General features: G+C 36.4%; 1 protein-coding gene across 18 annotated transcripts in view; it reads right to left on the reverse strand.

Annotated features, from left to right (window-relative positions):
- scrib (scribble planar cell polarity protein) overlaps positions 1-18,328 on the reverse strand; it is a 281,005-nt gene that overhangs the window by 208,874 nt on the left and 53,803 nt on the right. The gene's annotated exons all lie outside the window — the stretch shown is intronic.

Here is an 18,328-nt window from a genome sequence, read left to right on the forward strand (position 1 = left end):
CGAAATGAAAAACTAAAACTAAACGAAAACTATTAAAGTAGCAGGAAAGACTAACTGAAATAAAATAATTTACTAAAATATTTTAGTTTTCATTTTTGAATGATATTCTTGCCATTAGTCTTTAACCCTTGTAGGTTTTAACTCTAAAACAGAAAGTCATCCACCACGAGCCGCCCACATATATTCATCCAGTGAACGGTGGCTGGTGACGGAGGGCAGCTGTTCACACAGCATTTGCGGTGACAGAGCAAGCCGAGTGTGGGTGCGTAAAGCGTGAGAAATAGAAAGTGATTTGCATGCCGCCTTTCTTTGTGCCTGTTGTATATCAAAATGTAATTCAAACGGCTGAAATCAGAATGTGCTAGTCAAAACGTTTACCATATGGACAGAAAAATCACAAGTGAGTAACGTTTCAGTTTATTTCTTGGGTGTCTGCTTTTTGTTGACAGCAATTCACCTGCCACTTCACAAAGGAGCAAATGTTTTAATTATTTGTTAAATTCAGTAGGATTTTGTCAGATTGTCAAAGGTCCAACTCATAATCATAACCACACATTAGATTTAATTATAACTTACAAAGTTGAAATTCAAAATTTAAATATTACTCCATTAAATGTAGTTATTTCCGATCACTTCTTAATTACATTTGATTTAGTTCTGCCCATGCCAACGCACTCACAGATTAAAACAAAGACAGTGCGACATCTAGATTGTAATTCTGCTTCAAAATTTATAGATACCTTGAGTAAGTCGAGTGTAATTGTGGAAAACCGTTTAGATCAGTTAACATCAAATGTAAACATGGAAAACAATTTAGATCAGCTAATATCACATTATAATGTGACCTTGAGAGATGCTCTGGACACAGTGGCTCCCCTAAAACCAAAAGTGATCAAAGCACATAGAAACTCTCCCTGGTTTAATGAAAAACTCGAGCTCTTAAATTAGAGTGTCAAAACTGGAGCGCAGATGGAGAACAACAAAGCTACATGTCTTTCAAATTGCATGGACAGAGAGTGTTAAAAAATATAAAAAAGCCCTCTTTAAAGCTCGCTCAGAATACTATTCTACATTAATAGATAGCAATAATAAAAATCCTCGGGTACTGTTTAGAGCAGTGGCTAAATTAACAAATGGCAATTCAGATCAACAGTGCAAAATACCAACAGATATTAGCAGTACAGACTTTATGAACTTCTTCAATGAGAAAATTAAAAATATAAGATCCCAGATCTCAGCATCACAGTACAAACCAAATACTAGCTTAGCAGACCCTGCCACATTGCATTCAGCACTTTAGTAATTTTAATCCTGTAACTCACCAGGAAGTCTTAACTTTAATTACTAAAATGAAGCCCACTACTTGTTCCCTAGATCCAGTGCCAACAAAACTAGTAAAAGTGCAATGGATGTTCTTGCATAGCCTATTCTAACCGTTATCAATAGTTCATTACTGCATGGCACCGTACCTGATGCACTAAAAGTGTCAGTCATTAAACCTTTACTTAAAAAGTCAGACCTAGACCCACACATACTAAATAATTATAGGCCTATTTCAAATTTACCATTTCTCTCTAAAATACTAGAAAAGTAGTCGCCAGTCAGCTTCAGTCACACCTTACGCATTACAATTTATTTGAGAAATTCCAGTCTGGCTTTCGCACTGGTCATAGTACAGAAACGCACTAACACGGGTTGTAAATGACATTCTGATATCCTCTGATGAAGGAAACTCCACTGTAATTATGTTGTTGGACTTAAGTGCAGCATTTGACACCATTGACCATTCTATTTTACTGCACAGGCTAGAAAACGATGTTGGGCTTACAGGCCCGTGCTCGCTTGGTTCAGTTCTTATTTATCAAATCGATTCCAATATGTACAGAAATGTGCTGACAGTACTCCATCATTATACACAGAAGTTCAATATGGTGTCCCAGGGCTCAGTACTGGGACCTTTACTGTTTTCACTTTACATGCTTCCACTGGGATCTCTCATTAGGAAACATAATGTTAAATTTCACTCGTATGCAGATGACACCCAGTTATACCTTTCATTTAAATCAAGTGAAGTTTCTCCGATGTTGTCTTTAATTAGTTGTGTTAGTGAATTAAAGGAATGGATGAATGAGAACTACTTGTCTTTAAATACAGATAAAACAGAGATGTTAATTGTTGGAGGGAATGACGCTGATCACAGCAATATTTTGTGTCATTTAACTCAGTTGGAATCCCAATTAATTTTACTGAATCAGCCCGCAATCTAGGAGTTATCTTTGATTCTAGCATGTCATTTAAAGCACATATTACAAAGTTGTCCAAAACATGTTTCTTCCATCTTAAAAATGTTAGGAAATTAAGATGCTTTCTAAATAAACAGGATTTGGAGAAATTAATTCATGCAAACTGTTCTTTATACAGCCTCCAGTTAATGTACAATGCGGCTGCAAGAATTACTACAAGAACAAGAAAATATGAACACATAACTCCAGTTCTTAAATCCTTACACTGGCTCCCGGTTAAGTTTAGGGCTGATTTCAAAATCCTCCTTTTAACATATAAAGCATTAAATGGCCAAGGTCCGACTTACTTGTCTGAACTTCTCATGACTTACAAACCTGAGCGCACATTAAGATCTCAAGATGCCGGTCTGCTTAGGATTCCAAGGATTAATAAAATAACAGTGGGAGGTCGAGCTTTTAGTTACAGGGCCCCTAAACTGTGGAATGGTCTTCCTGCTTCTATAAGAGATGCCCCTTCAGTCTCAGCCTTTAAATCCCGGCTAAAGACTCACTACTTCAGTTTAGCATATCCTGACTAGAGCTGCTGATTAACTGTACATACTGCATCTCTGTTGTTAGTTATTAGCACTAAAACATAAGTAACATGATGGTTAGAACTGAATACTAACCCTCACCTATTCCGTTTCTGTTCTCGGTACCCAAATGTGGCAATTGGTGCCACGGCCCACCTGCCAAGTTGTTTGCCTGCCTATGGTAAAGTCATCCCTGATGGATGATCACAGGAATCATGGGAAAGAGGGGTCCTTTCATCGGAGCAACGTTTCAGCCGTGGAATGGCCAAATGGGGAGGCAGCTTGATGGATGAGGTCTCCAGGACTCTAAAAATATCCAAATCTTATTATGTGATATCATCTACTGTTAAATTCTGCTCCGTACTTCTAAAATTTTTATTATTATGCTGTATTAAGGATTTGTTCTGTTCTGTGTATTGTGTTGTATTGACCCCCTTCTTTTGACACCCACTGCATGCCCAACCTACCTGGAAAGGGGTCTCTCTTTGAACTGCGTTTCCCAAGGTTTCTTCCATTTTCCCTACAAGGTTTTTTGGGATTTTTTCCTTGTCTTCTCAGAGAGTCAAGGCTGGGGGGCTGTCAAGAGGCAGGGCCTGTTAAAGCCCATTGCGGCACTTCCTGTGCGATTTTGGACTATATAAAAATAAACTGTATTGTATTGTATTGTAAATCATTTTTACGAAGTATAGAGAAAGTATAGTAATCATGAAAAAATTCGACCTCGGTATTTTGATGAATCTTGACATTATAGATTAACCAGTGTTCAACAATACTGTTTTTTGGAATTGTGTGTGTACACGCACTGTCTGTGTGAACAAGCTAACTGAAAAACGCAACTAGACAGATGGATGAAATTCAGCATGTGGTTTTTACACCACAATTGTAGATCTTTATTCATTTTTGGGCCAAATCCAAAAGCCGGAAGTGGTATTTTACCTGAACACATAATCAAATTTTTTTTTTTTTATTTATACAGCTGCAGAGTCCAATTTATTCAACTTTACCTTTTATAAAAATTGTTCAATATATTATTACTTTGATTTGTTGTTGATGGTTCCTTAATGTACATAATATAAAAATATAATCATTGTCTTGCGGTTTACTCCTCAAATATCCATCCCCACATCTGAGTATACAAGAAAGTCTAGGGGAGACCACTCCCGGTTTTTGAAAATAAAACGGCACTGATCGAGAGACTGACATGGTCATCATACAAGATCAGCATATTGTTGCTGACCAATCACTTTTGCTTTAAAAACATCATTTAACAACGAAGCAATACAAACCAAGGTAGAGTCTGACAAGTGATGAAAAACTAAACATACTAATGGGTTTTTGTATTTATTCCATCTTTTTTAGTTCATATTCAGAACTCAAAATTCCTGATATTGTGAAAGTAATCCATTAGCAGAATTATATTTTAAAATATTTGTCTCCTGTTTTCAATGTTTTTCTCTCCCTCTCTCATATAGATAGTTGAAATATCGTATTCTTTTTGTTCTTAACATCATCCTTATCATACATATTGCATACTAGGGATTTTTCTTGCATTGCATCCAAACCTGCTGCGGTAGGCTCCAGGTTTCCTGCGATCCTGACCTGGATAAACAGGTTAAGATAATGTATATATTGTTCTTAATCTCAGATGCGGTCTCTGTCATTTTATGCCTGTCCGTACACCTATTACCTGCTCTTGCTCCGCTCATTATGGGTTTATTGTTCCTATGGTGGGCTATTCAAGACTCACCACCCCTAACCTTGACACTACATGCACATTTTTCTTTGTTTCCCTCAATACAGCTAGGTGTAGTCTGCACACAGATTCAAGTCTAAGAGCCCTGTTCTTCCTAATCCCCCATGATTTTCATGACAATATATTTTAAGATTTATAAAATTGTGTAAAATTGTTCAAATTCAGTGTCTAGTTTTGATTATGCTTGTTTTTATCAGACAGAAACAAAGCCAGATAGTAAGCCAGACAGTGTAGTAAGATTCCACTAACATTAAACTCATATCCAAATCTGTTAAAAGCACAGTTCTGCCTGATTGTGACACAAAACCAACTCCACAGGAGCTCCACGCCATAATTACTAAAACTAAAAATGAAACTAATATATATATATATATATATATATATATATATATATATCTATACTAATAAAGCCCTCACTCACTCACTCACTGACTCATCACTAATTCTCCAACATCCCGTGTGGGTGGAAGGCTGAAATTTGGCAGGTTCATTCCTTACAGCTTCCTTACAAAAGTTGGGCAGGTTTTATATCGAAATTCTACGTGTAATGGTCATAACTGGAAGCAGTTTTTCTCCATTTACTGTAATGGAGATGAGCTTCAGCGCGTTGGGAGTTTAGGTGTGACATCATCACGCCTCCCACGTAATCACGCAGTACATAGAAAACCAGGAAGACCTCAAAAAGCGCTTAAGAAAACATGCATTATATAATTGAGAAGGCAGCTAAACAATAAGAAGCGGCGAGTGACATATACAACCATATTCATGAGTTCTGCTACTTCGGAAACAAAGCACGATGTAAACCTACACTTTAAATTAAGTTCATAGACAGGCTGGCGTTTGTAATTTAGTGCCTGCCCATATAAGGCAGTCCGTCAGCGGCAATCCAATAGCAAACTGCCACGGGTAAATATTCACGGGTGAAGGACTGTGCTTATGGAGAGGAAGATGAGATGGTCAGGGTGGTGTTTGACACAAACTCAGCGAAACTGCGAGAGAAAGTTTTAAGTGCCAGGACTAAGGTAACATTAAATACAGCCATGGACATAGCAAGAGATGGCACCAGCACAGCTGGGAACCTTCGATGCATGTACACCGAGTGGCTCACGTGAACTGACGCAGTGCACAGATAAAAGGCAACAGTTCCAAAGAGCTGAACAAAACCGAATTACACAATTGAAAAGGCAGCAAAAAATATGAAGCGTCTCATACATACAAGCATATTCATAAATCCAACTACTGCGGAAGCAAAGCACACGTTGGAAAAAGTCAATGTCCCGCTAAAGGAAGACAGTGTAAAAAAAACCCGTGCATGCAGTGTGTCAGGTCTCAGATAAAGAAGAAGACGAGCTGTTTATTGATGCAGTAAGAAACGAATCGATGAATGAAACCTGTCATCTTTACAACGATTGACAAACACGGAATGTAACTTGAACACAACACATCCTACAAATACGAACCTGATTGAAAGAAATAATGATAATCAAATCCTTGATGACAGCAACACTCAGTAACACTCACAAAACAAATACTGTATATTGACAGTCATGTTACGTTATTTTTAAAATGTTCCCTTTACTTTTTCTACCTTTTTTAACACACTACTTCTCCGCTGCGATACACGGGTATGTATATGTATATATATATATATATATGTATATATATATATGTATATATATATATATATATATATATATATATATATATATATATATATATATATATATATATATATATATATATATATATATATATATATATATATATATATATATATATATATATATATATATATATATATATATATATATATATATATATATATATATAACCCGATCTACATACTCGAATAATGGATACTTTATTCGCCATCAATGATTGTTTTGGTAAAGCCATACTCAGTGTATTCATTAGATGAACGGTAAAAAGTAAGGCGAGGGAGGATGACTTATTGAGGCATGCAGGCTGTAGTGCTTGCGTCAACTCTATCTGAATTGCGATCACATTTGAAAAAATATATCTTTTCAAGTTCTATTTAGTCCATATGTGTCAAACTCAAGGGCCGGGCCACATCCGCCCGCGTGTAATTATATCCGACCCGCGAGATCATTTTATATACTGTATTATTGTTATTAAAGCCCGGTATATGAAGCGCTGGTAACACAATAAACTACAGATCCCATAATGCAGCGCTTCAGCTGCCTTGCAACACTTACCGTTAATCAAGTCTACCTTATGATGCTGCAAGTTATTGCAAAGCTAGCTCACACGATGCTGAAGAGAAAAGTTGATTCTGAAAATAGAGCCTTTAAAAACCGATGGGAGGCTGAGTATATGTTTACTGAACCCGTGTGTCTCATTTGTGGAGCTAATGTGGCTGTAATTACAGAATTTAATCTAAGACGGCACTACAAGACAAAACATCAGGGTAACCTGAATGCAATTCAGAAGATACAGAAAACAGCATAATTAAATAAGAATCTGACACTTCTTTAACCCGTGCACAATCACAAAGTGATTTCAAGTGAAGCTGCTTTTATGGGAGACACAAATGCACCAGTTCACCTTGCCCCACTTTCCCTGTTGCCAAGTAATGTTAAACCAAGTCGTCACTACGGTGTTCCCAAATACGCACTTTGCTGATAAACTGAGCGCATTGCGCACTGAGTTTGCACTGCGCTTTGGTGACTTTGAAGAACAAAAAAAGTCCGTCTACATGCGGCTCGAACCTTGTGCATGTTTGGTAGCACATATCTGTGTGAGAAGCTCTTCTCAGTGATAAAGACTAACAAAACAACACACAGGAGTCGCCTCACTGATGAGCACCTGCAATCCATCCTGAGAATCTCCACAACACAGAACCTCACACCAAACAGAAACGAACTTGTTGCCAAAAAAAAGATGCCAGGCGTCCAGCTCTAAAATGACATATGAGCAAAGACAACTGAATGATTTGATTTGCTATTGCTGAAAGGAACACATTTTATTTATATTTCCAGGTTTTGTTATGCAGCATGTTCATATTTGAATTTGTATAATTTTGACAGGATATATTTTTATGGAGAGCAAAATCTTTTGGGATATTTAAAATCTAAGTTTATTTTTTATAAAATATAAAATTACATAAGAGTAAAGAAATTTGAATGTTTGTTCTTTTAATGTTTAATTTATTTCTAACTTGTATAATTTAGACAGGATATATTTTTATGGAGAGCAAAATATTATAAGTTGTTTAAGGTTTGAGTTGATTTATTCAGGAATAATATTCCTGTCTGTTTTACCATTCCTACCAAAGATATTTCTGTCGACTAAATAAAAATTCCTTCTATTTAAAATTTAAATAGAACTTGAACAAATACGATAGTTCATAATATCCACGCAGACTTGCACGTAAGAGCGGGTGTCATCCGTTTTAACAAACAGCGTATTGCACTGATACTAAATAGCTGTGTGTGTATATATGTAGATATGTATGTAAATATATATATATATATATATATACTAGCAAATACCATATATATATAAAATACCAGAAGGAGAAGTAGTGTGTTAAAGAAGCAATGAAAAGAAAAGGAAACATTTTGAAAATAACGTAACCTGATTGTCAATGTAATTGTTTTGTCACTGTTGTGAGTGATGAGTGTTGTTGTCATATAAATATATATATAAATAAATATATATATATATATATACATACATATCTATACATATACACATATATACATACATATATATCTACATATATACACACACATATACATACATACACACACATATATACACACAAATACATATATATATATATATATATATATACATATATACACACACACATATATAAACATATATATACATATACATACATATCTACATATATACACACACAGCTATTTCGTATCAGTGCAATACGCTGCTTGTTAAAATGGATAACTCCCGCTGTTACGTGCAATAACAAATCAAATCATTCAGTTGTCTTTGCTCATATGTCATTTTAGAGCTGGTCGCCTGGCATCTTTTTTTGGCCACAAGTTCGTTTCTGTTTGGTGTGAGGTTCTGTGTTGTGGAGATTCTCAGGATGGATTGCAGGTGCTCATCAGTGAGGCGTCTCCTGTGTGCTGTTTTGTTAGTCTTTATCACTGAGAACAGCTTCTCACACAGATATGTGCTACCAAACATGCACAAGGTTCGAGCCGCATGTAGACGGGCTTTTTTTGTTCATGAAAGTCACCAAAGCGCCGTGCAAACTCAGTGCGCAGTGCGCAGTGCGCTCAGTTTATCAGCAAAGTGCGTATTTGGGAACACCGTAGTGACGACTTGGTTTAACAGTACTTGGCAACAGGAAAGTGGGGCAAGGTGAACTGGTGCATTTGTGTCTCCCATAAAAGCAGCTTCACTTGAAATCACTTTGTGATTGTGCACGGGTTAAAACATCCGCTGAAGTGTCAGATTCTTATTTAATTATGCTGTTTTCTGTATCTTCTGAATTGCATTCAGGTTACCCTGATGCAAGGCAGCTGAAGCGCTGCATTATGGGATCTGTAGTTTATTGTGTTACCAGCGCTTCATATACTCGGGCTTTAATAACAATAATACAGTATATAAAATGATCTCGGGCGGATATAATTACACGCGGGGCGGATGTGGCCCGCGCCCTTGAGTTTGACACATATGGACTAAATAGAACTTGAAAAGATCCATCCATCCATCCATTCTCTTCCGCTTATCCGAGGTCGGGTCGCGGGGGCAGCAGCTTAAGCAGAGAGGCCCAGACTTCCCTCTCCCCGGCCACTTCTTCCAGCTCTTCCGGGAGAATCCCAAGGTGTTCCCAGGCCAGCCGGGAGACATAGTCCCCTCCAGCGTGTCCTGGGTCTTCCCCGGGCCTCCTCCCGGTTGGGCGTGCCGAACACCTCACCAGGGAGGCGGCCCAGGAGGCATCCTGATCAGATGCCCGAGCCACCTCATCTGACTCCTCTCGATGTGGAGGAGCAGCGGCTCTACTCTGAGCCCCTCCCGGATGACTGAGCTTCTCACCCTATCTTTAAGGGAAAGCCCAGACACCCTGCGGAGGAAACTCATTTCAGCCGCTTGTATTCGCGATCTCGTTCTTTCGGTCACTACCCATAGCTCATGACCATAGGTGAGGGTAGGAAGGTAGATCGACTGGTAAATTGAGAGCTTTGCCTTACGGCTCAGCTCCTTTTTCACCACGACAGACCGATGCAGAGCCCGCATCACTGCGGATGCCGCACCGATCCGCCTGTCGATCTCACACTCCATTCTTCCCTCACTCGTGAACAAGACCCCGAGATACTTGAACTCCTCCACTTGGGGCAGGATCTCTCCCCCAACCCTGAGAGGGCACTCCACCCTTTTCCGGCTGAGGACCATGCTCTCGGATTTGGAGGTGCTGATTCCCATCCCAGCCGCTTCACACTCAGCTGCGAACCGATCCAGAGAGAGCTGAAGATCACGGCCTGATGAAGCAAACAGGACAACATCATCTGCAAAAGCAGTGACCCAATCCTGAGTCCACCAAACGGACCCCTTCAACACCCTGGCTGCGCCTAGAAATTCTGTCCATAAAAGTTATGAACAGAATCGGTGACAAAGGGCAGCCCTGGCGGAGACCAACTCTCACTGGAAACGGGCTCGACTTACTGCCGGCAAAACTTGAAAAGATATATTTTTTCAAATGTGATCACGCAATTCAGATAGAGTTGACGCGCACTACAGCCTGCATGCCTCAATGAGTCATCCTCCCCTCGCTCTTACTTTTTTACCGTTCATCTAATGAATACACTGAGTATGGCTTTACCAAAACAATCATTGATGGCGAATAAAGTATCCATTATTCGAGTATGTAGAGCGGGATATATATATATATATATATACCCGCGTATCGCGGAGAAGTAGTGTGTTAAAAAGGTAGAAAAGAAAAGGAACATTTTAAAATAACGTAACATGACTGTCAATATACAGTATTTGTTTTGTGAGTGTTACTGAGTGTTGCTGTCATCAAGGATTTGATTATCATTATTTCTTTCAATCAGGTTCGTATTTGTAGGATGTGTTGTGTTCAAGTTACATTCCGTGTTTGTCAATCGTTGTAAAGATGACAGGTTTCATTCATCGATTCGTTTCTTACTGCATCAATAAACAGCTCGTCTTCTTCTTTATCTGAGACCTGACACACTGCATGCACGGTTTTTACACTGTCTTCCTTTAGCGGGACATTGACTTTTTCCACCGTGTGCTTTGTTTCCGCAGTAGCTGGATTTATGAATATGCTTATCAGACGCTTCATATTTTTTGCTGCCTTTTCAATTGTGTAATTCGGTTTTGTTCAGCGCTCTTTGGAACTGTTGCTTTTATCTGTGCACTGCGCCAGTTCACGTGAGCCTTCGTGTACATGCATCGAAGGTTCCCAGCTGTGCTGGTGCCATCTCGCTATGTCCGTGGCTGTATTTAATGTTACCTTAGTCCTGGCACTTAAAACTTTCTCTCGCAGTTTCGCTGAGTTTGTGTCAAACACCACCCTGACCATCTCATCTTCCTCTCCATAAGCACAGTCCTTCACCCGTGAATATTTACCCGTGGCAGTTTGCTATTGGATTGCCGCTGACGGACAGCCTTATATGGGCAGGCACTAAATTACAAACGCCAGCGGCAGCCTGTCTATGAACTTAATTTAAAGTGTAGGTTTACATCGTGCTTTGTTTCCGAAGTAGCAGAACTCATGAATATGGTTGTATATGTCACTCGCCGCTTCTTATTGTTTCGCTGCCTTCTCAATTATATAATGCATGTTTTCTTAAGCGCTTTTTGAGCTCTTCCTGGTTTTCTATGTACTGCGTGATTACGTGGGAGGCGTGATGATGTCACACGAAATCCGCCAACGCGTTGAAGCTCATCTCCATTACAGTAAATGGAGAAAAACTGCTTCCAGTTATGACCATTACGAGAATTTCGATATAAAACGTGCCCAACTTTTGTAAGGAAGCTGTAAGGAATGAACCTGCCAAATTTCAGCCTTCCACCCACACGGGAAGTTGGAGAATTAGTGATGAGTCAGTGAGTGAGTCAGTGAGTGAGTGAGGGCTTTGCCTTTTATTAGTATAGATATATTATATATATATATATATATATATATATAGATATATAGTATATATATATATATATATATATATATATATATATATTATATATATTATATATATATATATATATATATATATATATATATATATATATATATATATATATATATATATGACAGCAACACTCATCACTCACAACAGTGACAAAACAATTACATTGACAATCATGTTACGTTATTTTCAAAATGTTTCCTTTTCTTTTTCATTGCTTCTTTAACACACTACTTTTCGCTGCTAAGCGCGCTTATTTTGCTATATATATATATATATATATATATATATATATATATATATATATATATATATATATATATATATATATATATATATATATATATATATAAAAAATAGAAATGTCTTTGTGAAATAAAAACTAAACTAAAACTGCACAATGAAGGAAAACTAAAACTAAACTGAATTTCCAAGTAAGGTCAGAAAAATATAGAAATAAAAACTAATATAAAAAGGCAAAACTATAATAACCTTGGTGTGAATCAGCCAATAATATTACCTTTAACAGAGATTTTAACTCTCCATTCATCAAGTATTTCATAAGAAATTTGAACTTCTAATTAGACACAGACTCCCCACAACCAACAACTTAAGACAACAATGCATTCCATTTTTACATCACTTTAATCTGGATCTGCCGTCTATGGACAGTATTTAGCCATCAGAAGCCTATTAGGGCCATGTTTTTAATTACATGATACTGTAAAAGTACTTTGAAAAGCAGACACAGTACTTAACATAGTCTACTAATGTAAATCTATTTCTATTATCTCTTATTTTTAAATATGAGTGATAACTAACTCTTTGATAAGGTAAAAAAAAAATTAACTGCTTCAACTTTCAAACTTGTTACCTATATTCCTAGCATGTTTCTATGCCATTACTGAAGTTACATACAGATTTGGATTAATTGAATTAAACTCAAAACCATGTTATACTATGAAGTTGTTAGTTAACCAAGTATGAGCATAAAATAGAGCTTTTTTGGTTTGCAAACTAGTATTTATTAAATCGTGACTGGAAACTGTTGTAACTTACAGTAAACACATACATAATGTGCATTTGGGTTAAGAGGGGATCTTACAGCTATAGATGCCAATAATTTATATTTAGAGTAGCGGAATGCAACAATAACCTGTCTCTATAGTCCAGATTTTGAAATGTGACTAAGTACAATATCCTCCTGCGAATTCTTATTAGCTCCGTTTCAAAACCATGTGCTCTTGACTACAGAGCCAGGTTGCATGACAGAGAATATAAAACCACTTCTATTACTATAAATATACAGTTAATAAATAGTGGCAAACATAGCTCTATGATGACCTATAATAGCCAAGTGTTTAGATGTCCCAGTAGGCACACTTGATGTAATTAAAATAACTGGAAGCTGCATTAAACTACTCCAGTCAGTGTCTATGAGATCAGCCCTCAAAACAAGAGCTATGTTGTCCCACCCTCTTATGGAAGCCAGTGTTATGCAGAGATTCTAACAGGATTAACTGGTATTCCTTTACTCCCAGTCTCAACTACTAAAACACTTCAGCTTTTTGAAGTTGTTGCTACTCTGCTGTTTCTTGTCCAATGGGGCAACCAAATACATGTTTCGTTTTGTACTCTTTTCATAAAGCCACAGTGTTATATATTTATTCTTTGGATGCTCTTTAATCTAAAGTTCACAACTGTCCTTCAAACGATTAACTGATGATGGGTAACTGACAAAGACAAAGGTCTTTGTTAGACACTTTCTATTTACATGTGTCAGCTAAGAACTTCCAAATCACTGGGAACTGAATACTCGTGTAAACAGAGTACTTCCAAAACCTAAAACAATATTATTTTAATGCTGAGTTTCAGTGCTTTGACAATAATAAAGTACACAAAATTTCAGTGTATGATTTGCTATTCAGGGAATTTAGAGGATCAGTAAGGATGTGGATAATTTTACAATGCACAGTGACCTCAGCTGAGAAATATCACAGGACTAATTTCACATTGTAAATTTGTATTAAACAAAAGCCAACACGAAGATGTCCTGTTTATTTCTTGTGTATTCTTATTTTTTATTTTGTGCAATAGACACATTTTGAATATAAATTAATCAGATCTGCTCCCTCGATTTATTAAAAAAAACGTTTTAAAAATTCATTGGCTCAGGAAGCCATTTAACTTTTTCTTTCAGTTTATCCCTCTGTCCAGGTGCACAGGATGATTTGTATTTGTATCACAAATTCTCTTTACTTGTTCAGGGTTTTTTGTAGTATTGGTATTTTTGTACATTATGATGATGTGTTGTCCGATTTCAAAGCTTTGTGTTCCTGTATTAATTGTTATTGGGTGTTTTATACTGATACCACATTGTATTCAATGCTGTGCATTTTTTCTGCTTTTCTGTTTTGTTTATTCTGAAATTCTGTGAAGCACTTTGAGCATGGGAAAGGTGCTATATTATTAGTTATAAGTTAATTAGTGGATTGAAATGGTCCTTATGAAAAGAAATATCACTGTAGAACTACCCACTGTAAACCTATAAAATCGAGTCAACATAACTACCCTAAAATGGATTCAGGCTGAAAAGTATATACACAAATATTATACCATGATATATGCCAGAACCATAAACATTTTTAATTATATTATGATATAAATTTTTGGCCATATCAGCCCCAACCCATTTTAAAATACTGCAATTTAAGTTGTCCCATAAAAATCATGAATATATGTTAAGACTAGAGCTGTGAAATCTACTTCTACCTCGAAACCAAGCCATAATCACTTTAAATGAATGAAGCAAAGATCAAAGAAAAACTGCATTTGTAGTATAAACATCTGCATTTGCTTTGAAACAATCACATGCTTAAAGGCGAGTGAGCCGACTGTTGATGATTTCCTTCCAGAACTGCCCTAAATCAGTTCTACTGAAGATATTTATAGCCTTCTGGCTGTTAATATTCCTTTTTTCAACTGTACAATAATTAGATATTATGCATCACTTATTGCAGAAGTAGAAAAATTGTCTTTCAAATGTATAAGCAATTATATTTTTAAATCAGTTTTGGTAATATGAATTATTAAACTAAGCAACTTTTTTTGAGTACACACTGAAAAATGTTGTTTTATTATATAAGAAAGACAACAAAGCCACAGCATTTAGAATCCAAACTTATTGTTTGCATGTTTTCCCTTGATTGCACAAACTTTTTTCTGTGTACTCTAATTTTCCTTCTACATCCCACACATATGCTGTTTAAGTTAACTAGACACTCTAAAATGTTGCAATATGAAGAAGTATGGGTTTTTGAAGAAACCTAAGGCTGATACCGGATTAGCATGCAGTGCTACCAGGACGAGCTTCAGTCCTTCATGACCTTACAATTGGATTAAGCAGACTTAGAAAATGAATAGATGGATTTTACTTCTAATTGACTTTTCTGGTCATGCTGCCTTGGTTACTAAAAAAAATGCATTGTATTGCTGCATGGGCACTAAAGGATATTTTTATGACTTTATTTTCTAATTCTAGAACATGTACACGTATTTAGTCAATGTTTGAGCAAATGTTTATGTACGTACTGTAGAATGAGCAATTAGAGACCAAAGAAACTAATTAAAAAGGCTTCATCCATCAATTGGAAACAACTGATTGAAATTCCTGTAAGAAACCGTATCACGGCAGTGCTGAGATTTATGTTTTATAACATTATTTATTATAGCTTCAAATATAGTTTATTGTTCTGAGAAAGTGACTGAACCAGCAGTCTTGCAGATTAAGTCCAGAGCATTAGCCCCTAGACCACAATGTCTACAGCATAATAAAGGCATGGTCAGCTGGTTGCTTGTGACTTAAAGATAAAATCTGCCAGAAAGCCACAAATCTCACAGTAACAAACAGTATAGTACATTTTACAACACTACTATTGTACTACTCATAAACCTCCCATATGCTGCCAACTATGTGGAACAAAGACAGAAGTTAATTAAAAATAGCCCTACAAGAGTCCAGCTGTTCATTCATTCACAGGCTGAGTGCCAGGCACACAATGCTACTTGGTGACAATGTAATGTAATAGTAAACACCCGTATTTCAAAAACAGGAATTAAACGGGGAAAAAAAACAACACTCAAAAGTAAAAATATAAAAGAATGGATAAATTCAGACAATACAAATATGACTTCATACATAATTCTTCTATAAAACAATACATAAGACCATGTACTATGGTGTATAGTTCTACAAAATGTATGCTGCTTTGTACATTTTGTTATATGCTAAGTTATATGATTGCATTACTTATATATTTCCTTATTGTTAACCGTTTTATTTTATATTTTAATCTTTGCTGCTCTGGTAAGTTGTAAGGACAAGAGAAGGCAATATAATATTGTGAGATATGGCATTTTGTTTTGTACATCAAGTTTAACATTCATCTATGCCCATTCCTTTACTTTTTTATTGACTACTTGATTAATCATTGAAGGAATATGTACATTACTCAATTACCAATACAGTTAGTAGTGATACATATATACATACACATATACACCAGGAGTGTCCAAACTATGGCCCATGGGCCAACTGCAGTCCGTGATCCATTTTTAATTGGTCCACAGCAAATTCTAAAAATATAATGAAATATGGCCCACACACAAAACTTGTTCTTAACTGTATTGTACTTCTTAGGTTTAACACAAGGCGGAGCTACTATCTTGATCAAGACAGTGTCTTCACAAACAAGCACAACCAAAGAACAACACACAATAGCAAGTGAGTGCAGAAAATTTCAGACACGGTGGGAAAATGAATATTTCTTCCTAGAAGTCAAGGGCAAGTGTGTCTATTTGATTTGCAATGAAACTATGGCAGTGATGAAAGAGTACAATGTGTGTCGACACTTACGAAACCAAACATCCGACCTACACTGCTGCCGAGCAAGAACAGAAAGTTAAGCAAATGGCAGCTAGTCTGCTAGCTTGACAACAGGATTTTTTCTGTGCTGACAAAACACAAGAAAATGCCACATTAGCCAGTTACAAGGTAGTGCAACTCACTGCTTCTCGGATGGTGACTTCATTCAGTGCCTCACTAAAGTCACAGGAATAACATGCCCAGAGAAAATGCAGGAATTCAACAACGATCACTTGTCCAAAAACGCAGTTGTGCGGCAAACTGAAGATTTCTCAGCTAACTTAAAACATCAAGTGTCAGTTAAAGCTTGTGCTTTAAATTTTTACTCGATTGCATGTGATGAGAGCACTTTATAATACAATAAATGAAAACCCATTAATGAAGAGCTGTGATACTGTTTTTTCTTTAAGCATATGCAATTATGATGCCTAATTTACCGATATTTGATTGATTTTGCTAGCTTAATACGCAGGAGGTGAGGCGATATACTGTAGCTCACCTCCAGTGGGTGGCCCAGCCCTTCGTATATTTCTCTGTATGTGGTCCCCAGTGAAAAAAGTTTGGACATCTCTGATATACATACACATAAATAATCACATGCACTAGTGAAAGTGTTATTTACCTATGAAGAACATGTAAATTAATTAACGACAGATAGAGAGAGAGAGAGAGAGACTGACCAGCCTTGGGCACGGCCACTGACACACATGAGGCATCATTTACATTTACAATTCAGAATCACCAGCTAGCCTAACATGCACACTTTTATAGTGTGGAAAGAAATGTAATGCAATGTACAGAAAACTCCATACAGACAACAACCAGGCAAAGTATTCAAACATAGGATGCTGGGTCTATAAGAAAGTGACACTAACCACTGTACTACTATATCTATAAACAATCACATATAAGGTAGTATCCAGACATGTATAATAACTTGGATCCTATTGGTGGACTACAGTGGATGAATGTTTCATGCTTAATTATCTTTTCCATTTAATGGATTTTCTGTATTGAGTGCTAGTAACAGTGCAGGATTTTCTAATTAGATAGATAGATTAGATAGATTAGATAGATTAGATAGATTAGATAGATTAGATAGATAGATAGATAGATAGATAGATAGAATTACAACAGGAAAACAGAAATGCATCTAATTAAGAAACCATTACTGTAAAAATATCAAATAGTTACATAGTTCTGCATTTATCAGTAACAGGAATATTACAATAATGACATCTTTCTATTTTACCATTAACTGAACTTCAGTAGGTCACTGTATCATGCCGTAATATATCCTAGAAACTTTTACAGCTTCAAGTTAATTTAATTTACCTACTATTTTCAAAACCTACATAAATTATAATACTGCAGTTTTATATATTAGATATTTACTTATACATATATAAAATTTTTCATAGTTTCTTTTTGGATTCTCATTGCAGTTCAGGTCATATTTACACTTCATAAAAGGGCAAACTTTGGCTGGTTAAAAAAGAAGCATACACAACGCTACGTAAGGGCTTTTTCTCTCAGTGAATAACTGCATTGAAACTATCAAATGTCAATTAACTGCAGTTTTGTTAGACTGTTAGTTTTCATCTATACTTAGGACTAACTGCATTACCTACCTTCTTGTAGTCCTGTAAAATGCAGTTCTCTTTTTGCTTTATAATTTTATAATTTCC

Source organism: Polypterus senegalus, chromosome 5, assembly GCF_016835505.1.
Source record: "Polypterus senegalus isolate Bchr_013 chromosome 5, ASM1683550v1, whole genome shotgun sequence".
In the NCBI taxonomy this organism is placed as follows: Eukaryota; Metazoa; Chordata; class Cladistia; order Polypteriformes; family Polypteridae; genus Polypterus; species Polypterus senegalus.